This window comes from Equus asinus, chromosome 20, assembly GCF_041296235.1.
Source record: "Equus asinus isolate D_3611 breed Donkey chromosome 20, EquAss-T2T_v2, whole genome shotgun sequence".
NCBI classification, from domain to species: Eukaryota; Metazoa; Chordata; class Mammalia; order Perissodactyla; family Equidae; genus Equus; species Equus asinus.
In genome coordinates this window covers 102,844,834-102,870,952 of record NC_091809.1, presented here as the reverse complement: position 1 = coordinate 102,870,952, position 26,119 = coordinate 102,844,834, and the positions used below count along the sequence as shown (strand labels likewise).

General features: G+C 43.6%; 1 long non-coding RNA gene across 2 annotated transcripts in view; it reads left to right on the top strand.

Annotated features, from left to right (window-relative positions):
• The first annotated feature begins 328 nt into the window (after positions 1 to 328).
• Positions 329 to 26,119, top strand: part of LOC123279091 (uncharacterized) — a 100,505-nt gene continuing 74,714 nt past the window's right edge. The window contains exon 1 of one of the 2 annotated variants that reach the window (XR_006516944.2): positions 329 to 579. This is a non-coding gene — a long non-coding RNA (uncharacterized lncRNA). The remainder of the gene's footprint in view (positions 580 to 26,119) is intronic. The other variant, XR_011496127.1, reaches the window with a different exon arrangement.

Here is a 26,119-nt window from a genome sequence, read left to right as displayed (position 1 = left end):
ATTTAGTACCCACTAAGCACTAAAAGTCGGCCATTATGATCAATAATTTAAACATTATCACTAGTTATTCAGTTTCATGGAAATACAATGCAGTTTGCAACTTCAGCCCAACTGCGAATCTGAGCCTGTTTATCCAGCTGCTGGGACAGGGCTCCTGATTCCAGACAGCGTGGGATCTGCCACCTGCACTTCCCCCCCCCCACCCACCCCCGTCTGTTTCCCCTGGTCACGTGAGAGAGTCTGATGGCGACCAGGGGGACTGGAAAAGCTAAAAGGCCTACTTCTCTAGTGAACAAGCAACTAGCTCTGCAAGGCATTGAAGAAGGAGCAGCAGGCTTCGAGGGCCCCTTTAAGGAAAGGAAAAGTGAGAACAGAGGGTGAGCTTTCTTCTTCCGGGGAGAGCTTCCTGCCCTGTAACTGCTCCAGGCATTCAGAGCCATGGCCTGAGGAAAAGAGGGAGAGAGGTCAGTGAGGCAGTGGTGCCAGATAACACTCGTGACCCCTCCAGAAAGCACAGACACACATTCTACAGGTCCTGTGAGTCTCTAGGAAGAGGACCTGAAGGAAATTCAAACTAAGGTAAATTACAGCCCAGCAGGACTAGAGAAACCCATGCAAGCACTGATTGAAGTAACATGCAGAGAGGGAAAACAGAGTTTAATCCGTAAGAGACTGTGTGTTTGCGTCTATGTGTGTGTTCAGTGTGTGTACAATGTAGAAAGTAAATCCAGATTCAGTTTCACGTCTCTCAACTTCCGGAAGCATCGGCACTCTTGATAAGTTTCGGCCTCGAAGCACCAGAGGGCGCCAGAGAAGGTGGAAATGTTTGTTTTCCTGGAACCACTCAGTGTTAGAAAATCCTTCTGATCTTTATATAGAAGGATGCTTGCTATTAGTTCTCTTGATTTTTAAAAGTGAAATGACTATGAGCATAAGTTTATTGGCTAATACTCTGGGGCAACGTGGGTTGTTCACAAGTGAAAAGCTGAAATAAGTGACCATGTTGGAGATGCAGAGGTAAAGGAGACTGTTAGTGATGAATTCATTCATTTGTCAAACACCTATTAGTAGCTTTCTGTCTGCCTGGGTGTGTGTTAGGTGCTGTGTTAGGTGCTGTGGGTACAGAGATAAATGAACCTACAATTTTCCATTGAACCCATGGGTAACATCAAAAGTCAAAATTTTCATAATGCTTTATTTTTTTTCTTTGCAACTCTCATTATCCTCTTCGCCTTTTCCCTCATTATTGTCCTCGGAGAAAGTCTGGGTAATGGTTAAGCACAAAGGCTTTGGAGTAAGATGGCTGGGCTTGATTCTCAGTTCTTCCACTTTCTGGCATTAACCTCCTGGTGCCCTAGTCCCCTCGTTTGTAAAATGGGATGATTATAGCACCTACTTCACTGAGTGCGGAGAAGATTAAATGAGATAATCCGTGCAGAGTGCGTGGAGCCGTGTCACATTTAAGGGCTCAGAGTCTAATTCTCATTCAGACACTGCCCATCCTTGGGAGTCCAGCTGATCATAGATTGAGAGGTTGGGTCCCAAGGCATTTTTTAACGTAATTATGCAGGCCAGTAGATTCTTTGTTTCCATCATTTGCAACTAAAAGAATCCTGACTGGTACAGCAGCTATATCGATTTATTTCTTAATTTGTGTCAGTTACTGTGCTCAGTGCTTTCCATATCTTACCTGTCTTATCTTTCAATCTTCGTGATAGGTCTATGAGGCAGAGGTGAGATAGATACTAATGTTATTCCCATTTTACAGATGAGGAAACAGAGTAGAAAGCACCACACGACTCATCAAAGATCACACAACTGATAAATGAAAGACTCAAGATCTGAATCCATTTCTAGTCTTACTCTTACTATAAAACTGATATTCCCAGAAAGGATACAAATACTCCCTGGCATAACACGTTTAAAAAGTATGACCTCGGGCCGGCCCAGTGGTGTAGTGGTTAAGTTCGCACATTCCACTTCGGCGGCCCAGGGTTCGCCAGTTCGGATCCCAGGTATGGACATGGCACCGCTTGGCACACCATGCTGTGGTAAGCATCCCACGTATAAAGTAAAGGAAGATGGGCACGGGTGTTAGCTCAGGGCCAGTCTTCCTCAGCAAAAAGAGGAGGATTGGCAGCAGATGTTAGCTCAGGGCTAATCTTCCTAAGAAAAAAAAAAAAAGGATGACCTCTATCATTTGTGGCTCCAGGTGACGGTGGCACATATCCACACCACTCGAACCTACACTGACTTCTCCTTCTCCTTCCTGAGTATTGGCCAGGGTCACTATAATCAGAGCCACTAAGTTTATCCCCCAATGACCTACTATGCTGTCCTATTTGCTAACTGCCTTCTAGAATGAACATCCCATGAAGGTGGGACTTTGTTTTGCTCACTGTTATTTCCCTGACACCTAGGACAAAGCTTTACACAGTGTAGGAGCTAAATAAATATTTGCTGAATGAATGAATGAACAAACATGGGTTTAGCTTTCCTTGACCACTTTGTACAACTTAGAGATCAGCACACTTGAGAACATTGCACACTTGATAACATGGGTCAAAAATCCTTTTTTATTTGTTTGTTTCTTCCACATTGTCACACTGTCGGAGCTAAATACACACACACACACATACACACACACACACACACACGTGTGTGTTGACTGATAAACACATCAACTCTACCTTTAACATGAGTCGTTCCCTCAGATTCCGGAGCAGGATCGTAAGAGTGCCTGGTTAGTACGTGGAAACTGAGTGTGAATGTTTCCAAACTCCGCTCTAGTCTCCATCCCTAAGGACAAGGTGGGGTCTACATTCCCGGCACTGTTGTGATGGGATTGGCCCCAGCATGGAGCCTAGAACATCTGGGGTCTCATCCTAGCGTTGCCCGTTCCCAGCCATGTGGCCTTGGACAAATCCTTTAGCCTCACTGAGCCTCCATTTCCTCAGGTGTAAAATAGAAATAATCTCCCAGTTTTTTGTGAGGATCAAATTATATGGTAATAAAAAGACTGGAAAACCAAGCAAGATATATAAGGAAAGACATAAATTGAATTCATAACATTCCTGGGTAAAATAGTTTATAAAATCTCTCTTTTTTTCTTTCTTTTTGCGAGGGAGATCATCCCTGAGCTAACATCTGTGTCAATCTTCCTCTATTTTGTATGTGGGATGCAGCCACAGCATGGCTTGATTGTTGGTGTCAGGATGCAATGTACACACCAGGATAGATGCGGAGAGGGCTGATGGCCACTCTGAGTTTATTGTAACCAGCGTTTCAATATATACATAGCTTACATCTGTTAGACATACACAGGTGTTCTGGATGAAATAATTAGCAAATGCCAAGAATTCTTAGTGATTTCTCAAGGAGCCCTCCCTCGGCGTCTGTTTTGATATTATCATGTTATTGCTGTGCTCGTATATTTTTATCTTGGAGCAGGCAAGGTCTCTTGGGCAACAGTCCCACCTGCTCCTGCTATTGGTATCATTTCTCCATCTGTGCCCCCGGGTGGCCGATGCCTGTCTTAGGTTGCCTCCCCCTGGAGGTCTTACCCGTCATTGGCTAACCGGCCTTCTCACCTCCGGGTCACAGTTTGTTGGCAAGCTTTTTCCAGTGATTATTAACCCTTCCTGTGTCAGGGGCAGCTACATTTCCCTGCTTTTTGTTTTTTAAAGCAAGGAAGGCGTCATGTTGTGCTGAGGCCAGAAGGCCCATCATAACCAATGCTTGCTCTTGTTGACTTTGTTGTTTTTTCAGGGAGCACAGCAGATGTAAAACATAAACTATTGACATGGATAATATCCAAATCACACCAGCATTAACAAATATGCATAAATTGAGGCCCGAGAACCAATTGGAGGGCTCTAGCCAGTGTAACCCATTCTCAATGTCTTGAAATATTTGTTGAGAGAACACCTTATGTACTTCTTGTAACTGCCTCTCTAACCGAGCTTGTAGCCCAGTGATGTCATTGGCCAGGGAGGTATTAAATGCCCCCTGTAAATGTTTTTTATTTCTTGCCAAGATGTCAGGGAGCTATTATACGGTAGGGGGGTAACGCATTGCATGGTAAATTGCCAGTCACATTTTAATTTCATATGCATAGCTAATGCATTTTGCTGCTCTCCCAGCCACTCTACTGCTGCCTCTAATGCCTGCAATTGTGACATTAGCCCTTTATCAATATCCACCTGTGTCTGTAATTCTTGAGTGACATTTACCAAGACGGACTCCACCTTATGGGCTGTTTGAACACTGTTAACCAAGGCAGTAGTAGCTGTAGCAGCTGATGCAATGATAATCACCGCGGACACAATGAACGCGATTAGCGTAGCCATAAACCGCTTAGGGCATAATTTTCTCATGGACTCAAGGAGGATATGTAGAGCATGCTCTTCGGACCATGTCCGATTTAGACAAACAGGTAACCAAATATGTGCTCTTCTTTTTAACACCATTACATAGGTCACATTCAATGAGGTTACATTATAATGTGTTAAACAAGCAGAATACCAATATGGGGGAGAAATATTAATTACATACATACTAGAAGATTCTTCAATAGTGGGGACATTTTTTCCCCATAATAACACATAAGGATGCGTGGTACAGATCATAACGGTATCAGAAACATTTTGAATCAGAGTCAATGAATAATTGCCACTTGCATTCTCATATTTACCATGGGACAATCGTCGTGATATAAAGGCAACCCAATTCTCCATATTCCTTTGTGAAGTGGGCTGCACACTGTCTCATTGTGAGATAGTTGTAAAAGGGGTCCATATAGGCCGTGTTCGCTCCATGTTATAGGTTTCTGACTTGATCTGTTGAAGGCCCAAGTATAACTGTCACTCAAAAGATGTCCATAAGGTCCCCAATCCAGCACGTTGGCCCCAAAGATGTTGCCCCACCTTGGATATGCTGTACGGCAAGGGGACCACTGTACTGAGTAATGTTTGTAACGCCAATCAGTTTTTGGACGGCAAATTGGGATGGAAGGAACTTGTGTGACATTACTTTTGTCTTCGTAAGATGTTGATATAGCAGTAATGTATGTCAGATTGGCTGCCTGTTGTCCTTTCTTAGGTTGGTAATACAAATACATTTGTTCCTGAAAGGTGACACATGTTGTGCTTTTGTTTTGATAAACCATACAAAAAGGTAAATCGTTAGCATACATCACCAGAGGTTCTTCTCCCTTTTGGTGCAGGCCTGTATGTTGTTGTGGGGGTACCCAGGTTCCTCCTGTCCAATCAGAATCGTTAGAGGACAAAGGGGGATGGGCATGCCACCAAGTAACTGGAGTAAAGAGAGGAGGATTAGGAATAAAGGCCCAATATGTGAGATTTTCATTCTCTGAAATCACCTCAACATGCATTAGAGAAGAAAAGGAAAAAAGAAAAAAACTGATTTACTTATCCGTTTGTCCATTTTCTGGTAATTCCAGAGCAGGCCGTGCACGTTTTGACGGAATCCACTCAACGTTTATCTGTCAAAACACAAAAAGCCCCTCTCTTCCAACACTTAACCATAAAAGGGCCCTCCCAGATATCCGTATAAGGACGTTTAATCCACACTTTGCCAAGATTTTGTGTCAAAACAGATGTGTGTAATGCTGGCCTTTGTTGGGCCATATGGTTCTGAGTTTGACCCATATATCCTTCTGCAGCTGATGTGCCATCCTCCGCTAGATTCAAAAAATTTAAAGTAAATAAGGCATGATTGAGAATACCTTGCGGATCATTCTTATAATACTCATTTCCCCCTTTCATTTTTTGTAAAGCAGCCTTTAGCGTTCTATGACATTGCTCAATAATAGCTTGTCCCGTAGAATTATAGGGGATGCCAGTTTTATGGATAATATTCCAATTTGCACAAAATTGGCGGATAATTCGCGCTGAGAACTCGGGACCATTATCAGTTTTAATGCATGTAGGAGACCCCACGAAAGCAAATATAGCAAGCCAATGACGAATGACTTGTTTAGCGGTATTTTTTGTATGTGCCAATGTGAAAAGAAATCGAGAGTGAGTGTCAACAGAAGCGATAATATACTTGAAACGTCCAAAAGGCGGAAATATTGTTGTGTCCGTTTGCCAAAGGTCATTGCTGTATAGTCCACGAGGGTTAACCCCATCAGCAGCGAAGGGAGAGGTAGCTAGGGAAGATTGTTGACAGGCTGGGCAACCAGCAATTATTTGTGCAGCGCGTCGTTTTGTTAAGTGAAAGCACGAGCGCAGGGCTGGAGCATTGCAATGATGTAAGGCGTGAAACGAACGTGCAGCTGTAAACGCAGGAGTGAAACATTGGCTACAACAGAATCAACAATAGCATTCCCTTGAGATAAAGGACCAGGAAGAGGAGTGTGAGAGCGTATGTGTGCAATAAAGCAGGAGTGAGTACGCTGGGACAATAATTGCTTGATTTTCAGAAAATGAGTGAAAATATCTTGTGTGGTTTGATGAAAGTTTAAAACGGAGGGTAAAAGCGGGACAGCATTAGCTACATAAGCAGAATCTGTAAGAATATTCAAAGGAACAGAAGGAAAGGCGCACAGGGCTAGATATACAGCTGGCCAGTTCTGCAATTTGAGTAGTTGAATGTCCTTGAGAGACTTTGGTCTGCCAGTCATTATTAGCAAACCAAGCTATACCGGCTTTTCCAGTTTTTCCAGAGCCGTGAGTGAACACAGTTAATGCATCAGGAATAGGCTGGGAAGAGACAACCGAGGAGAAGGTAAGTGGAGTTTGTGTACAAAAACGAAAGAGTGGATGGGACAGGGATTTAAAAGAAATCTCACCCACATAAGATTGCAAAGCCATTTGTATTTGTGAACTGATCATCATAACATGATCAAATTGAGAAGATGTGCAAGGTAAAAAAATGGTCTGAGGGTCAGCACCTCGCAATTGTAAACACCGTAAACGTCCCCTCTGAATAACCTCCGCTATTCCATCAAAATGTGTATAGAGTACCTTAGCTGGTGTGTGGGGCAAGTATATCCACTCCAAGCATTTTATAACCTTGCCCGCTTTTTGAAAGACGATACCAGTAGGACTCTTAGGTGTGTTTATCACATACAGGCGGAAAGGAATTTCTGGATCAAAGCGATTTAAAAATTGGGAGGTTAGAGCCTTGTTTACTAGGCTTGGTTCTTGTTTTGCCTCAGGGGTAGGAGTGTGAGTAGAAGAGGGGGAAGAGTCACCACGTAGCAAGGAAAACAAGTGACTCAGAGAATGTGTCGGGATGCCAAGAAAAGTGTGCATCCAATTGATATTTCCTAAAAGCTGTTGCAATGTAACTAATGTTAAAGTATTGGGTATGGAAATAGAGGGAATGCACGGCTTTACCAGGTGTCTATCAATCATCAATCCTAGAAATTGCCAGGGGGAGGTAAACTGTACCTTATCTTGCGCCACAAGCAGGCCTTTGCCTTTTAGCAATTCAATTAATTGTTGGTATGCCATTAATGATAAATTTTTAGTTGGCGCTGCTAATAAAATATCATCCATATAATGGTAAAGTTGTATAGTAGGGTATTTGCTTCAAAAAGTTAATAACACATCTCCTACCAATTGTTGGCATATGGTAGGACTGTTTTTCATGCCCTGAGGCAAGACCTTCCACTGATATCTCTGGGGGACCTCTTGTTTGTTATAAACTGGGACAGTGAATGCGAGCTTTTCCCTATCAGCGGCACACAAAGGTAGAGAAAAGAAACAGTCTTTAACGTCAATAACAACAATTTGCCAATTCTCAGGTATTAAAGAAGGGTTTGGCAATCCCTTCTGTAAAGCCCCCATAGGTTGCATGACAGCATTAATTGCCCTCAGGTCCTGGAGTAATCTCCACTTTCCAGATTTCTTTTTTATCACAAATACTGGGGTGTTCCAGGGACTAACTGAGGGTTCAATATGGCCCAATTTTAGTTGCTCCTGTACTAGCATCTTTAAAGCCTGTAATTTTTCTTTTGGAAGGGGCCACTTATCTATCCATACAGGCATGGTAGTTTTCCAATGAATAGGTATGGGAGGAATGTTAATAACATCAGTGACCCCTAGGAAAAAAGCTTAACGTTTAGAGATAGTTTCCACTGACAAAGCAAATCTCGCCCCCATAGGGAGTATGGAATTGGCACAACGTAGGGTGTAATTAGGGCAATTCTGTTTTTAGGTCCTCTGACCTTGAGTACGTGATCACTTACCTCAGGCGTCATAAGTCCCCCTACACCTTGTACAGATGCAGAGATTTGTCTTTTTGGCCAATGGGGAGGCCAAGTGGGGGAGGCTATAATGGTTTTATTGGCCCCAGTATCCAGGAGCCCTTCAAAGGGAATCTCCTGTATGTATACTGTAAGAATGGGCCGATTTAATGTTAATGGCTGTATCCAGAAAGCACCGTTGCCAGTGTGGCCAAAGCCACTGGCCCCCCTCTTGGCAGTGGAGGCGTGAGCAGGGGACAAGTAAGGTATTCACATCAACTGAGCTATCCTCGTAAAAGCTTCTATCACATAATAACTAGATGAACGGACCATGATTTTTATTTCACCTTGATAGTCAGCATCAATTACCCCTGGAATGATGTTTAAGCCCTTCAAAGCTGAACTAGAGCGTCCCATTAATAACCCCAAATATCCTGATTGTAAAGGTCCCCATACATTGGTAGGAACAAGAAAGGTTTTGTCAGCACAATCTATGACGACTGTTTCTGAAGCCATGAGATCCACTCTGGCACTTCCTGACGAGGCCGCCACTAAATCATTCACATAGAGTCGGCCTGCTGATTGAGAGCTCCCCAAACTTGGTTTTTTGGGGCACTGGGGAGTGTGCCCCGTTTCCAGTTTCCCGAGTTTCCCGATGCAAAGTCACGGTTGACCAGATTACCATCTACATCAGTTTTAGAGCGACATTGATTCGCCCAACGGAATCCCCTTCGGCACCGAGGACATGGTTTAGAAGGTGGCTTCTTATTAGCGGCTGGCCCCCCTTTACCAGGGATATCTTTTGGACCGGACTTGCATTGTTTTGCACGATGTTCAGGTTTTCCGCACTTAAAACAGGCATTATCAAAAGCACCTTCGGGCAGCTGGGAAAACGCTGCTGCCATTACTTTGGCCACATGACTATGAGTTCCTACTTCCTGACAGGCTTGCAGCATATCCCCTAAGGTGTGAGTTCGCCCTTTGAGGTGAGACATAGCAGACTTGCAATCAGCATTAGCATTTTCAAAGGCTATTTTCAACAGGCTAATTTGAGCTGCTTCAGGATGAGCTATTTGTCTCTCAATTGCCTGCTGGAGACAGTCAATAAATTCTATGTATGGCTCGTTTGGCCCTTGTCGGACATTCACAAAGGAATTGGTGGCTCTGTCTGCCCCTGAAGGGGGAATTGCCTTCCAGGCTGCTAATGCCACCTCTGAACATTGTCTATGCAACATTCCATTTGCCTCAGCTTGTGCTTGAGGTGTCGCGTATTGGCCGACCCCCTGTAACATGTCGGCGATGATTGGGAGAGGGGGGTTTAAAGATAGATTATCCATAGATCGGGATACAGATATCTCGTTATACTCAGACCTGAAAAGAGTATATTCAGCATGCAACAAAAGAGTCTTTGCGAGCAAAAGCCAATCACAGGGTAGCATACGATAACTGGCTCCCAGTGCCTCTATCATCCCAACAGTGAAAGGTGACTGCACTCCATTCTCTCTAATGCTCTTTTTCAGCTCCTTAAACACCCCAAAAGGAAGGGATTCATGTTCTCTTCGCCCATGATTGACCATTATGGGGAAGGCACAGGAAAAAACATCAGGATCTCCACGATTTAATCCTTCCCGAAGGCAATTATGAACCACACTATACTGCCTGGAATCAACATACGGGGTGGGTGGAGTACAAGGAGGAGCAGTAGGCAAGACAGGAGGGTTCTTGAAGGCGAAACGCCTCTCTAAAGGAGGGGGGAATGGTAAATCGTCATCGTCTGAGGACGTTTGTTCAAAATTTGTCTGAGACTTACTAACGGCCTTTTTAAAAGAGTCTCTTGGTGGCCAGCAAGGTGGAGGAGTCAGTGGCGGCGCCTCCTCAGCTTTGCCTGAAGGGTGCTCGGGTGAAGAGGCAGATTTTTCCTCATCCAATAGATCTGACAAAGGGAACAGCGCAGTACGTACTGCTCCCCAAGTCGTTAAGATATGTACATCCTTTAAAAGGCCATGCTCAAAGCAAGACTTTAGTGGCTTGCCAGCCCTTTCCCACAACTCAGTGTCCAAGGTGCCATCCTCAGGGAACCAGGGGCAATGTGTAGATATTGCCAGCAACAGCTTCTGTAACTCCGCGGGAGAAACCGAAACTGAAATTGCCTTCAGCAGCTGCTGAAGTGTCTTAAAGTATAATTTCTGCTGGGTCGTCAATTGTTGGCCCATCGTTCTCACGGCGTGGTGCCGATCTTGGATCACGTCGGGGTCACCATATGTCGGTGTCGCGATCCAATGTACACACCAAGATAGAGGCAGAGAGGGCTGATGGCCACTCTGAGTTTATTGTAACCAGCGTTTCAATATATACATAGCTTACATCTGTTAGACATACACAGGTGTTCTGGATGAAGTAATTAGTGAATGCCAAGAATTCTTAGTGATTTCTCAAGGAGCCCTCCCTTGGCGTCTGTTTTCATATTATGTTATTGCTATGCTCGTATATTTTTATCTCAGAGCAGGCAAGGTCTCTTAGGCAACGGTCCCTCCTGCTCCCAATATCGATACTGTTTCTCCATCTGTGCCCCCGGGCGGCCAATGCCTGTCTTAGGTTGTCCCCCTGGAGGTCTTGCCCGTCATTGGCTAACCGGCCTTCTCACCTCCGGGTCACAGTTTGTTGGCAAGCTTTTTCCAGTGATTACTAACCCTTCCTGTGTCAGGGGCAGCTACATTGATAAGCAGTATGTAGGTCTGCACTTGGGATCTGAACTGGCGAACCCCAGGCCGCTGAAGCAGAGTGCACTAACTTAACCACTATGCCACCAGCTGGCCCCTTAAAATCTCATTTTGGTGACCGAATTTCTTATATTGATTGGCTTGTGTGGGTAGGACAGGGTTTGGCCAACTGCAAATTGGAAGCAATTTAGCCAAATATGATTTGGAAGAAAGCAATTTGGTTGAAATTAAGTTGGTTCAGAGGACAATTTGGTCAAAGTGATAGTTCGGTGACAAAAAACCTTAATTTTCTTAGTTATTGGTTGTACAGAAATTGGTTATTTTGGGTTACTTTGGGGAGAGAGTCTTTTTACCTATTTTAGCATTTTTGTCATTTTAAAGAATTTCTCAGAGTTTCTTTTTCCTGCTGAAGTCATTGTGAGGAGGCCTTTGAGTTGGGTTTTTCATCAGTTTGGACACTTGTCAAACGTGTTTCCTCTCAGGAGATGTGATTAACATTGATTATTTATTTATAACTGGGAATTCAAAATTGAGTAATTGTAAAAACGAATTACCAGAACACAGTCAACTTCTCAGCTCGATAAATATTGCAGTTTCCCTTTCAAACATTTGAGCTCTTGGAAACTGGCTACTTTTGGGTCTTTTTACTACTTTTATGCAATTTACTATTAAGAGAGAGCAAAGAACGGGGAGAAAATACTGAGTGCAGGAGAGGAAGCATTCAGGATTCCAGCGTGGACAAAGACACCATTATCTGCTAAGAGCCTTCTAAAACCTCAATTTAAATTGAAAACTAGCGGGCGAACTCAACTGTTGAAGTGGAAGAGGCAAGACTGTGGCGGGGGAGGCGGGAGTAGTGGCCAGAGGGATTTTAATGGCCTTGATGCTGTAAACTCGGTGGCAGGCACAAGGGGGCAGTGCGGAGCTGAATATCAGCTCTCACTGCTGGAAATCTCAAATCACGACAAGAAGGAAAGGAAAAAAGCGAAACTCATAGAAACGGAGTAGAATGGTGCTTGTCAGGGGCTGAGGTGGGGGAACGGTCAAGGATGGTAAAAGGGTACAAACCTTCTATAAAACGGATGTCTTGGGACACAGGGTTCTTGAGAGGATTCAATGAGACGAGGCATGTGAAGCGCCTTAGACATAATAGCTGCAGCCTAACTGAGAACGATTATTACCGTCATATTTTATTTTCATAATACTTACCATTTCCAACAAGACGAGTAATATACCATCTGATGACAAGAGCAGACAGTTCATTTTCATCCTTGTCATGGGTGAAAAGTATAATTAGTTTGGCCCTGCCACATTCATTCTCATGCTGAAAAACCGCTTAATGAGTAGGGAGATCGGTATACTATAACCCATTCGAACACAGACATTAGAGCTCCCGCAGAGCCACAACAGATGAAAATGTCCTATTATGTGTTAAGATGATGTGAAAGGCTTATGAGTAGAACCCAGCAAGCCAAGAATTCGTAATCCCATTTTTCTTGTCAAATCCCAATACTTGATCCAATAACAATAGTAATGATAGTAATGGTTGTCTTTATTTTTCCAATCGACAAGATTGCCAAGGCTTAATCGATGAAAAGAATTCACCTGGGCATCCAACAGTCATCCCGCCATGATGTCAGTCGTAATAAATCACTGTGCTACAGATAAATCCCTCAGCAAGTAAGTGTGGGCTGGTGAGAGTTTGAAGAAAGGAGCATAAAAGACTGGAAGGAGTCACTAAAGATCCCTGGTCCCCTGGAAATTATCACGTGAGAATTTAACATTTGATAGCAGTAAATATTCTGCAGGTTCAGAAAGATTTCTACCACCACTAATGGCATGGACAAATTCAATCTGAATCAAGAATTCATTTGGGAATTGAAAAGTGGAAAGACCTGCATTGATTCCTAAATTGTATATAAACAACAAAAAAGAGGAAAGTTAGCTGCTAGTATTTTGTTTCTTTTGTTCATCTGAGATACTCTATGTATACGCATTTTAAAAATCTTACTTTTTAATTAAAATGTAGCATTCTGCCTTAAGTCCTTTTTGGTATAAATCCAGCTAACTGTTAATGAATGAAATGAAATGAAAACGTAGTAATTAAATTTTTAAATAAACATGTGCTAGTTGTGTTAAAATAATTGCCCATGCTTATTAAGAAAAAACATCTAAAATGCAAGCATTTATTTGAAGATAATGTAATTTTGGCAATAGTTTTATGCTAATACGACAAAAAGTAATCCCATATATCCGTGCCATATTGGAGATGACTCACCATCTTTCCCTGTAATTTCAAAAGCATCTACTTTAATTAGCTCTGCTTATTACAAAATCATTCAGTTTTCTAATACGCTACAAAAATGGATATCAAAATTACTGTCTTCAATGTATTGTGCTTTTGTAGTGAAATCCATGCTTCAAGTCTCTGAGTTGCAAGGACTATATATATATAGGACTATACAACAAAAAACGAAAATGTGCTCTTTGTAGGAAAACTAGCCAGTGATTGAAATCAAACCTACTCTAATTCAAAGAGAGGAATGATTATCAACCGGATAACTGGTTAGTGGTCACGTGAATGACTTCATCAGGCAAACCAAATTCCTCAATTTAAAATTGGATGGCCCTTTCCTTTGGGTCTGCATGGAGGAGATTACACCCTGTCCACAGGCCAACATGAATTCATTTGGTTGGATACCATGGACTGCCAGAGAACATTAGCTCCTTCTGTGGTCATGGTTCAAAAGTGGACCTAACTGTTAGTAAAACCCGCTAATTGTCAGAAACAGATGCTTTCATGGGTACGTCATTCTTGACGATGTAATCGAAGCTCTTGCAATGATGATCCGCCCTTGAAATATAGATCCCAGAATTCCAGCCTTTAAGAGTTGGAGGAGCCTTTAAGTCATTTGGCTGTCCCTGCAGCTTCTGTTTGGATTAAGCTGGAGACTCTTCTGACCTTGTAAAACTCCCCAAAGATGAAGATTCTAGTCCTATCTTACTAATTGATTCTAAGCGCTTACTAACACAGATGGCTAAGTCCTTTCCTAGAGCCCAAAGTGAATCTGATATTTTTGTAGTGGTCTCCATAAGTTTCCAAATGTATATACGCCATGCTGTTGTGGAAAGAGCATTGAACTTGGAACCAAAATACCTGAACTTGACACTTCCTACTTGACCTTGGGCAACTCCTTTATCCTTTCTGGGGCTCAGTTTCCTCTTCTGTAAAGAAAAGTTAATAATCCTTATCTATGTCAAAGAAGATTGTGAGCCTCAAATGAACTGAGGTATGTGCAAACAGGCAATAATTACAAAACTGCAGACTTTTAGCTTGAGCCTTATGATATTTAGGAAGGTTAGAAAGAAATAAAGATTTAGGGTTTAGATCTTTTTTTTTTTTTAAGGTACGCTTTTTGGTGAGGAAGATTGGCCATAAGCTAACTTCTGTTCCCAATCTTCCTCTTTTTAATTTTTCCCTCCTCAAAGACCCAGTGCACAGCTGTATATATCCTAGTCATAGATCATTCTGTTTCCTCTACATGGGATGCCGCCACACCATGGCCTGATGAGTGGAGCACAGGTCTATGCCCAGGATCTGAACCAGCAAACCCAGGCCACCGAAGTGGAGCATGCGAACCTAACCACTCAGCCATGGGGCTAGCCCCTAGGGTTTAGATCTTAAACAATTATGCTACTAGGAATTTTATTTCTGATTATTTTCAGTCTACATTAGACATACCACTCACTCAGGGTTCTGACCCCTAGGCCTAAAATCTACGAAATTTTAACATCCATCCATTGCTCTCAGGCTCTTTTCCAGCAGCTTGTGAACTGTAAATCATTACACATTAAGCTGTTACAAAAATGACTAGTGCTATTATACTAAGAGCCAATGAGCCACCTGTTTCAGGAAAGCCTGAGGCTAGATTGTGTATAAGGGCTGGCTGACGAGTTTTTTCTTGGAACCTATAAGGCTTATCCTTCATGAATAAATCTAGTTTCCACGGAACTTGGCTATCCAGAGAACCCCACAATCCTTTCATGCTAGTTAGCATCCCCAAAGTCAAAGGACCATATTGACAAGCAAAGTAGCAAAGAAAGTATCTACCATTTTCAAAATGCTTTGCAGTTTTCTAAGCTCTTCCGTGTATTACAAACCAAATGTGTAATGTGGCTCTCATCATGGGAGTAATCTCAGAAATTTGAGAGGTGGCGACAAAAAGTAAGGAAGGTAATATCATGAATTAAACTGCTTAAATATCTGAAAGCAAAACTGTAAAATAGGTTAAATACATAGACGTATCCCAAACTGAGCTACAAAACTAACATCCATCAGAATATAAAGCTGTGCCGTTTATACAATGGTGTGGAGATCTGTGCCATTTATTTCCTTTTTCTTTTTTTTCCATTCCTAATGTTCCTTTGGGAAAATATCACTCATTGTCCAGCATCTATGTACTCTGGGTGGTATTGACCTCATCCTTTGGTCTTGGGGTTGGCCCTGATTGCTCTAGGCCAATCTGGATAATCCTGACCTCTGTCAATATTCAGGAGTGGTGAATCACAGAAAAACTTAAAACTTTTATTTGGAGAATATGGGAAGCATCTTTCTTCCCAGGATGTGAATGAGAAAGTCCACAGCCTAGCGTACTGCTGGCAGCCACCTTGAGACTAAGAATGAAGCCAAGCCGATGATAAATACACCCACACAGAAGAGCAGAACAGAGGTGTGTAGAGAAAAGAGGTGGAGCCTAACCCATCCCAGGGCTTCTCAGTTATGAAAGCCAATACCTTCTCTCTGTATTTAAGCTACTTTGAAATTGATTTTCTGTTCTTGCTACCCAAATCATCCTAAATGACATATTTAATATATAAAGTACTTTTGCACCCTGTATTGCATAACTGGACACTCACAATGACTCAGTGGAGTGGGTTTTAATGTCATCTCCATTTTACAGAAGAGGAAAGAAGATTCAGATAGGTTCTTGACCTTCTTAAGGTCCATACCATGTGAATGTTGGGGCCAGATATGGAATCAAGTGTTCTAGTCTAACACAATTGCTTTCTACTCTACCATGTCATGTTGAAATGCAAATTAAGGGGAGATTTTTGAACTTTCATGACCTAAGCAACACATGAGATTGTGTACTAATTAATATTATTAAACATGGTAGGTACATATTACAAAATTTAGAATCTCCATCTTTGATTTTTAGCGGTGGTTAGATTCCTTAATTTTTAGTCTTTTGCCACATGGGCCACAGCCTGTGGTCTGAGTATGCTGGAACTTTCACTGAGTGTATTGCAGCTCTTGCTCTGTTTTGTCTATACAACAAGGCAGAAACATTGATCTTAAGTTATAGGAAGGTGGCTTATAAATATCTCATGGTTGGTGCTGCTGGCACTGATGTTGAGAACATCCAGTGGAAGTCTTCAAATTGCTGTCAATTTCAAAACATTGTTCTTTGAAGACAAGATGAGACACTCTATTAACCTGTTGTTTGTTTTTCGGTATTTCGCTGGAAAGTCCTGTTCTCCAATGTCACGGGTGTGGAGTCTCATTGTAATAGAAAGGCTCAATTGATATTCATTCATTCATTCATTCGGCAAAAATTTATTAGGACAAACTATGTGTCAGAAACTACCAGAACTCAGTTACACATAGGAAGAAACCACAGTTTACTCTACCCTTGGGTTTACTTGTCCTTTTGTTTTAATTCAGTCAGCCAATAATTAGCAATTATTGATGGAGCATCTTTCTTCTAGGGGAATGTGAGGATTTAAGATGTGGTCTTTTCCTTTGAGGAGCTCCCAGTAGAGTTGAAGAAAAAAGGAGAAATATTGAAACATTTAACTATTTAAGAACAATTAAATTCTGTCTGTAGTGCTGAATCTGTTTGTAACTGGGAGCCACATAACGAGTACCAGTGTGGGCCCAGTTTTCAGAAAAACTTCTGGAAGGTAGGGGGACATGAATCCAGTCAGAAGGGGGCCAAAATCCTATTTTCCCTAATAGAGAGTCACTATACTCAACAGACCTACCCCCACGGATCTGGATCTAAATTATGCTTGATTTAAGCAAAGATTCCAGTTTTTTTAGCTGGCGTCATCGTGCATAAAATAGGAATAAAACCAAACCATTCTTCATGGGGTCGTTGCGATTATCCAGTCACATGATGGATGAGAGGAAAGTATTTTTGTATTAGTCAGGATGCTTTCAGTTGTTAAGTAACAGAAAATTGTGTTTTTGAAATTTTGGCTTAAATAACACAAGGGATGTATTCTCTTTCTTAAATCCATAGGTGGATCAAGCTTCAGGCAAGGCTTAATTAGGACTCTGCTTTTGTTTCTCTCTGAATTTCTCTAATTTCCCCTTCTTTGTGTAATGTCTTCATCTGCAGGCTGGCTTGCAGTGTTTTTCAGTGCATGGTCCTGAGACCACCCTTGTCAGAATCTCCTACTGAACTGGAACCTTGGGTTAGAGGGGCTAGAGGGTGGCCAGGAATCTTCTGTTTTAACAATATTCTAGGTAACTCTTAGGCACACTAAAGCTTGGGAGCCATTGGATAGCCCTGAAAGAGGAAGGTGGAAAGGACATAGCACGTTCCAGATTTCCCAGTTGCAGCCTGTAATGATTATGGGGCTTCAGCTCACTACTTGGTAAAGCACGAGTCCATTTATTCTTATTCCCAAGGCACTCAGGGGGAAACTGAGGTCTGAGACTCTATACACATGGTGTTAGCGCAGGTCGCTTTTGCGTGTGTCCTTCCCTTCAGACATTTGACACACACACCATTGTCTTCACAGAGAAATCTGCAGAGGGAGACGCAGATGGAAAGTGAACTTGCAGAGGGTATTATTAAGATTTTTTATTGCAGGAACAAAAGCGGACTCTTGCCGTATTAGGGAAAAAAGGGGTTCATTAGAGAGATCTTAGGTGCTCACTGATTGACAGGAGGCTGAGGGGCCAGTTTTGGAGACAGTGAAGGAAGGATGAGAGATCTGGAAGGTTAAGCAGCAGGAACCAGAGCATGGGCCCGGCCACACCAATAATCTAGTCCAAAGTCTGCTCTGCAGTGCAGATGACTTCCAACTCTCCCAAACCTTTGCGCTACTTGCTCAAGGTTTAACGTCCCGGGAGAAGGTCTCTGACTGACCAGATGAAAGTCACATGTCTGTTCTGTTGCACATGGAGGCAGAGTGAAATCTGGCAGTTTAAGCTTCTGGGATAAGAGCTAGCTACTACCTCCTACCAAGACTGCACACGAAAGGGAAGTGTCCAGAAAGGAAATAAGTGGGACTACCTATAGTTCAGTAGCAAAAAACCAAATAATGTGATAAAGACATGGGCAAAAATTTCTCCAATGAAGACATATGAACAGCCACCAGGTCCATGAAAATGTGCTCGGCATCACTAATCATCAGGGAAATGCAAACCAAAACCACAATGAGATCTCCCTGTACACCAGTTAGGATGTCTATTATCAAAAAATCAAAAAAGTGTCAGCGAGGATGTGGAGAAATTGGAATCTTTGTTCACTGTTGGTGGGAATGCGCAGTGGTGTAGCTCCTATGGAAAACAGTATGAAGGTTCCTCAAAAAATGAAAAGTAGAACTACCGTGTGATCCAGCAATCTCACTTCTGAGTATATAGCCAAAGGAATTGAAATCAGGATCTGAGCGCTATCTGCACTCCCATGTTCACTGCAGCATATTCCCAACAGCTGAGACATGGAAACAACCCACATGTCCATCAACAGATGAACGGATAAAGAAGATGTGCTATATACATACAATGGAATATTATGCGGCCTGAAAAAGAAGGAAGACTACCATTTGGAACAATATGAATAAACCTGGAAGGCATTATACGAAGTGAAATAAGCTAATCTCAGAAAGACAAATGCCTTAGGATTCCACTTATGTGAATAGTGAAACTTAGAGCCAAACTTACAAAAGCAGAGAGTAGAATGGTGGTCACCAGGAGCTGGAAATGGGGAGTTATTCTGAGGGTATAAAGTTTCAGTTATGCAAGATGACCAAATTCTAGAGATCTGTCCGACATTGTGCCTATAGCTAACACGGTATAGTTCACTTAAAAATTTAAGAAGGTACATCTCACGTTGAACATTCTTACCACAAAAAAAGGGGGATGCAAGGAAACTTTAGAAGGTGAAGGATATGTTTTTTGCTTTGATTGTGGTGATAGATGGCATCATGGTGTACACATATGTCCAAGCTCATCCAATTATATACATTAAACGGGCAGGTTTTTTGTATCTCAATTATATGTCACTAAAGTCACTGAAAAAAAAAGTAGTGAGACTAGATTCTGGGCAGCCAAATAATGCCAAATGCCCTCTCCAGGGTGTTCTGCACTAAAGCATTTTCCAAGGAAAACTGAGCCTGCCGTCTGGAAAAGACCTCCCTGGGTCTGCAAGGCAGCCTGATGTGGGCAGCCAGACAGCACCATCCTTGAGGACCAGGAAGGAGCCACTGAAGTTCCAAACTCCCCATTCCTCTCACTTATATGACGTGCATGGCCTCTGTTGAGTAGTTCAGGAAAGGTCTGGTGGGTAGGGATGTCTGTACTTCCCTGTAGTATTTATTTCTGGATTCACATTTATTTCCAGTGAGACTTAAAATCAGAACTTTGGAGTTTTCATAGAATCCTAGAAACTCGAATCTGTAAAAATCATTAGAAAGCAGGTAGCACACTGGTTTGAAAATGTCTTTGCTTCTGATGCCCTTCTTCAAAGGCTGGCATGGGGGCCGGCCCCACAGCCAAGTGGTTAAGTTCCTGCTCTGGGCGGCCCAGGGTTTCACCGGTTCAGATCCTGGGTGCGGATGTAGCACCGCTCATCAAGCCATGCTGAGGCGGCATCCCACATAGCAGAACCAGAAGGACCTACAACTAGAATATACAACTAGGTACTGGGGGGCTTTGGGGAGAAGAAGGGGAAAAAAAGAAGATTGGCAACAGATGTTAGCTCAGGTGCCAATCTTTAAAAAAAAAAAAAAGCCTGATATGTAAAGTAGGTAAAAATACCACTGCTCTGGTTGAATGGGGCTCAGACCTGTGCCACCTGTTCAGCTTCCCCCACTTCATCCACACCCTCCCTACCCACCAGACAGGTCCTTGAGACACCTGTGCAACACTGCGTTCGTCATCTATTACTGCAATGAAGCAGCATAATCAACCACTCTCAAACCCGACTGTTTTACCAAAGGGCATTTATCTCTTATGGTTCTGCAGAATTCTCGGGGTCTTGTAAGGGTTAGGTGAAGGAAGGGTAGCTGTTTAGAATTTAGGTGGAGCCAAGCAGGCCCTGCCGCCTTATATATGGCAAATCCTTCCATCGATAATACCCTCCTTTGGGTCCTCTTCCTCCACTCCTATTTCGATCAAATTCTGCAAATTTATAGACTGCCTACTAAGCGCTCGACCCTATCCTTGGCACTTGAGGAGCAGAATTCAACCTATGGTGGGAGCTTTGGCACTAATTTACACTAAAGTGTAAATGACTTATTGGACCTGTTCTCCACTTGACTAGTAGGACTTGTAACCACAGAGAGCACAGATGTCCAGGTGGATGGAAGCAGTAGGGCCCCATTGGGCAGAAGGGCAGGACACAACCAGGGTTGCTGAGGGCTGCCTCAGCCTATTTTGCAAAGATCTATATCTTATACTTTTTAAAAACACGTTTCCCAAGGCCCCTAACACAGAGCTGTGTAGTCAGTCCATGCTCAGTAAATACTTCATTAATTTGTTCATTCAGTAAATATTCATGCACCTGCTATCTCTCAGGTGGCAGGTACTTGTCAACTGATTGATCGGTCTAGCAAAGCAGCAGCTCCAAGAGATCATCATCCTTTTTGTGCACTCCGTCCTTCTGAGAGGCAATGGTACCATAGATCCACCGGGATGGGTTATAGGCCAGGCTGTGAACTGTAGAGTGTCACGCAAATATCGGGGATTTCCATTATTATCGGTACTGCTACAGATCAGGGATGAGGGACTTAAAATACGATCCCTGCTTCAGGTTCCAGGAGGATGGAGCCTGCGGGATGAGGAAGGCACTCCAAAACGAGTTTTTGATTATTTGGTCATTTACTGTATCCCCAGGCCCTGGTAGGTGCTGAGGGTACACCAGTGAACAAGAGGGACCCCTCTGTGTCCTCGTGGAACTTACGACCCAGTGGACTGAGGGCCAAGGGTCATGCGGTGATGATAATTTCTGTGAGTCAACCTTTACCGAATGTTCTTTCTGTGCCAGGCGTGTGCTAGGCATCCAAGGATTAAAAGACAAACAACAACCCACCCTTACCTGTAGGGAACTCACAGACAAGTAAACAAGCAGCTGGAACGACGTGTTAAAATGCCTACCAGCCAAGAGGGACTTGCAGAGCCCCAGGGCACGGACGGGGCTGCTGTTGCTTCTAACTGGGGAGGAAGGAGCCAGAGAAAGCCACGAGGAGACACTGACATGGGCTGAGCTGGCAAGGACTGAGTGGAGTCACCAGACGGATCCGTGAATGTTGCGTTAAGACTTCATCCTTGTGGTTAACCCTGGATCATTCAGAATATACATCTTCAGAAAACACTCAAGCAGAAACAGAAACAACTGCACCAAAGTAGATTCTGGCTTAATCTGGCTCATGGACAAGCACAGTTATTTAAAAATTAGTTTTCTCCCTGATTTTGTTAATATGTCCCCGGTGAGACCTCATCATAAGTAACATACCACTCTGGGCATGAGGTGTCTATTGACAAGTGTGGCTGGTGCACAGACTTTTCCACTTATTTCCCAATTTTCACTTTATCTCTCTGAGACATTGTTTACCAACCTGAATAAGAACCAAGTGGACGAAGAAAGGAGGGGAGGAGGGAGACAGAGAGGGAGAGTGGAGAGAGAGAGAAGGAAGGAGGGAAGGAAAGAAAGGAGGGGTGGAGGGAAGGAAAGAATAGAGATCGCTCCCAGGGGCACATTCATTTGGAGATTCGAATCCAGCGCAAAAGAGACACTAGTTCTAAAAAGGAAGATCATGGCCCGGCGCCAAATGAGGTGTGAGACAAGCATCTTGAAAGAGTCAAATGAATAACTACCATATAAGTGGCTGAAAAACCCTGAGAGGAATAAGTCGGAAAAGAAGGGTGACAGAGCAGCAATGGTAGAGATGACCTAATTCCGCCAACAGGCAGAGACTAAGCTGTCACTCTGCTTACTAGGAAAAAGGGTAAAAAGCATGCATAATTTTACTCTTGTGCACACAATCACCTAAACGTGAAAATTGCTTCAGCAGAGGGAAAGTAGTTAAAAATTGGCAGCTTGCAGGGAAAGAAAATCACAATTGCATATCCCGTGTAAAGTGGGCAGGCTGGAAATCGTCTTCCCGGAGCCCAGAGATGGTGCTCTGAGGGCTGCGGGCTTTAACGGCCAACCCAGTGGCTTCCTGCCCCTCTGCTGAGCCTTTGGCCCAGAGCAATTTCCCACTGGGATGGTGATTCCCATTGGTCACCAGTTCTGGTTCCACTAAAAAATCTTTTTCTGCTCTTTTGCAAGAGAACAGTTGGAATAGGGTCCTGGGGAAGATGACAAAGCCATCTTGTTTCTGATTGCTATGGCTGAGTCCTGGAAAGTTCCATTCCTTGAAATGTCCAGATCCCAGGCAGTTGCACATGACTTGATTTTCAAAATCGAGTCCCGGGACCGTCACTTCCCTCGGGATTTGCCCTTTAAGCTGCAGAGCGACAGGCACCAAATGATACCCATCCTGGACACTGGGAGCCCAGGGAGAGTTTTTACGTTTCACAGCTGAACCAAACTTCACAATGCACTGGGGAAGAATTGGTAAAAGGTTGAGCTAGAGCCGCCGTCTTCGAATTGGAATACTAATGATGACCTTTAATGAAGCCTGACAGTACAATCTGGTTCTCATTGTTGCTTAAGTGCCAGCTCCCCGCGCACCCTGGCTTTCGAGGAAGGGACAGACTGGGATAAATGGGCCCTGCTGGTGAGCACGCCTGAGCACAGCTGATCATTCAGCCAGGATTAAATCAATTAAAGTGATTCTCTCGGCCAAAGAATTAGTCTTTTTATCTGTCATTATTGTATTGTTTATTAATCTCCGGTGGAGGCTAATTGGTATCTGAGCTTTTGGGGGCGAGGGATCTTAGAGTGATAGGGGTGAAATTGTCCTCATTTGGAATGAGGAGAACAGGAAGGGTTGTCTTAGTTCTAGATGCAAAACGAGCTTGTTAATTTAAGACCTTCATCAAAAGACTACAACAGCCCAAGGCAAGAAGAGTAAGGCAAAATGAACCCATATGGAGAAAGTGTTGGCTGTGTTGGCTTTGCCCCAGATTAGTAACCACCGGAGTAGTCACTAAGAAACCTACTACAAGCATGGCACTGTGCCAGGGAATTAGAGGGACCCAGTCATATGCCAGGACTCCATAAATAGGGTGCCCTTTAGTTAAGGAGATGCCTGAGCCCCATGCCTCAGAGGAATCTGGAAAAAACTTGAATACTCGTGTAGTTCAGATTCTCATTTTAACAGATAATAAAGAAGTTGCAATCAATAGTGATGACGTTTATCAAAGCTGGGGTGTTTCTTAGAATGACAGAAAGGTGCCAGGCCGGGCTTGGAACATCAAGATGTCAGCTGGGACCAAAGGGAACATGGTCTCTCCGACTCTGCTTTCATTTCTACTCTCAGGACTGGGATGAACCTGGAAGGATGACCCTTGGAGGGGACCTTGGGGCTGGGAAGATGTGGGAGGAGTATATATACAAGGCATCATGAGACAGCCTAGCCAGGAAAAGAGAGAACCAAAGTTCTCTTTGTATTAGTAAAGGCTTTTTAGGTTGCAAATGACAGAAACCCTACTGTCCTTTGCCTTCGTGGCCACTCCAGGAGGTATATTCTAGGAAAATTCCTACTCTGGAGGCTATACAGCTTTAGCAGTTTCTCCTGTTGGGTTTGAGTTCTGGCATCCAGGGATTGCGAAAGAAGCTGATGAATTTCAAGCCATTATTTTGCAAGCTTGGCACCTCTCTGGCAACAACAACCCTTAAAACCGCAGCAGGCTGCTAGTGTCTTAGCATGCTGTTAGTGACGGTGGACTAATGTCCAAAGCTGGAAATTGTTCATGATCCTTGAACGTACACACCACTCCTGTGGTTTCTGTCTCTTAGCAACAGTCTTGCCACTCTATTTCCCACTCTGATCACTAGGTGCCACCTTGGCCTCTGCTAAGCAAAGTAATGGCCTGAGGTGGGAAACCGTTGACCCTCTCTTGCCTCTGGGCTGCATCCCAGTGGATGGCTGTCTACACAGAGCCAGATAGGGAGTCCACAGCGGTGGGTGTTTGGGAGGAACGGGCAGGGTCAGGCTTCCCTGTTCCATGGTTATACCCAGATCTCATTATTATTTTCTATACTGTGTTCTGTCTCATTCTTTTGTTTGTATTATCTATATGGTTGAGAAAGGAGTCCGCTTTCCCAACTCAGGTAGATATAACCATCTTGTGTTGTCGGCCACAGGAGGACCTCAGTGAGGCCCTTTGTTGATGGTGCTCACCTGGTGGATGTTGGAAACTTAGGAGGGCTCACCCTGCAGTGGGCACCTCCACCACGCCTATGTTGGTGGGGGAGATGCCTCTTCACTGCTGGAGCTCACCTGGTATGCGGTGGGGAGAATGCCAAGAGCTTCACCTACAGGGGCCACCTCCACCACTGCTGCTGCCACCGATGGGGGAGGAAGTCTGCTATTCCTCGCTGGCTCTCCTCTGGAGGGGGCCCGGGAAAGGTAAAAGACCTCTGTCTCACAGGATTCTCCCTGCCAAGTCCTCTGGCTGGAAAGTGTGGGCGCATCTCAAGGCCTTTTCTGTCTGTACCCACTTGTAGTTGTAGGTTCCAGGCTGCCCTAGGGCCCGAGACACGATGTCTAGGAGAGAAAAAGAGAAGCAACCCAAGAGGTTCACCGAGGGGTTGTCCCTCAACTACCCAGTCCCCTGCTCCCGTCCCCTCCCCGAGTCCTCTGAAAGTTGCCTCACACATTCTGTCCAGGGTTTTTGGTTGTAGTCAGCAGGAGCAATAGGGTGTAGCATGATTATTCCATCTTGACCGAAACCAGAACTCTGCCGTGTCTTTTTAACACGTCTCCATTATTCTTGGAACACATCCTTGGTTTCTGATTCAACCAGACGTTCCAGGCTCATCTTACACTCTCCTCGCCCCAGCCCTTGAGTCAGTCACTTCTCAGAGGAGCTCCGGCTCCTTTTAGTAGAGAATGGTATTTAGAAGCCAGGATCCGGGCACCACGTCGCTGTCTGCTATTGCTACAGCTCGAGCGTTTGACTTCTTCTAGACCCTTTCACTGCTCTCAGCTCCTCTCAGTGGTCAGACCTTCCAAGAAGCAGCCATGGTGCCATTCAAATTTAAGTTTAAAATAAACAAAATTAAAATCCAATACCTCGTTTGCACTAGCCACATTTCAAGTGCTCAATAGCCACACGTGGCTAGTGGCAGCCATACAGGACACTACAGAAAGGAAACATTTCTATCATGACAGTGCTGACCTAGAAATTTTCAACCAAACAGTGCCTGCATTATCTAAATTACTTTGCTTGTGAAAATGAAGCATGAAGCCTATGTCAAATTTTTCATATCTAATTATTAAATTAAATACACATATCACCCATAACAGGCCTATATACAACCCAGGGTGTGCTTTGGAGCAAAAAGAAGATCAGTGCTTTCAAACAAGCAAATTACTTTCCAGGCTGGCAGTGTATCTACTTAAGTCAGTTTTGGCTCTCAAAGGGGACTAGAGATTGTAACTCAGAAACTTCTCAAGAATTCAGTCCAAGATATATTACCACCTAAAATGAAAAACCCTTCTATATTTTCATTCCCCGTGTGTATTTTTTCCACTCAACCAGTGAAGGAGGGAAGGATGTCAAGTAAACACATGGCTGATTTTGGAAGGACAATGCATAATGTCCTTCCTCTCAGAGGATGGTGGGATGGAGCCTTTGATGTCTTGATGAGAACTGTTGAAGAAACTGACACACTTCTCACTTTTCTAGCATTCTTACTAAAATGTCATAAGTCCAGGCCTGCTGACAGAGATTGGCTAGAGAAAAAGACAGAGGAAAAAAGTGATCTCAAATTTG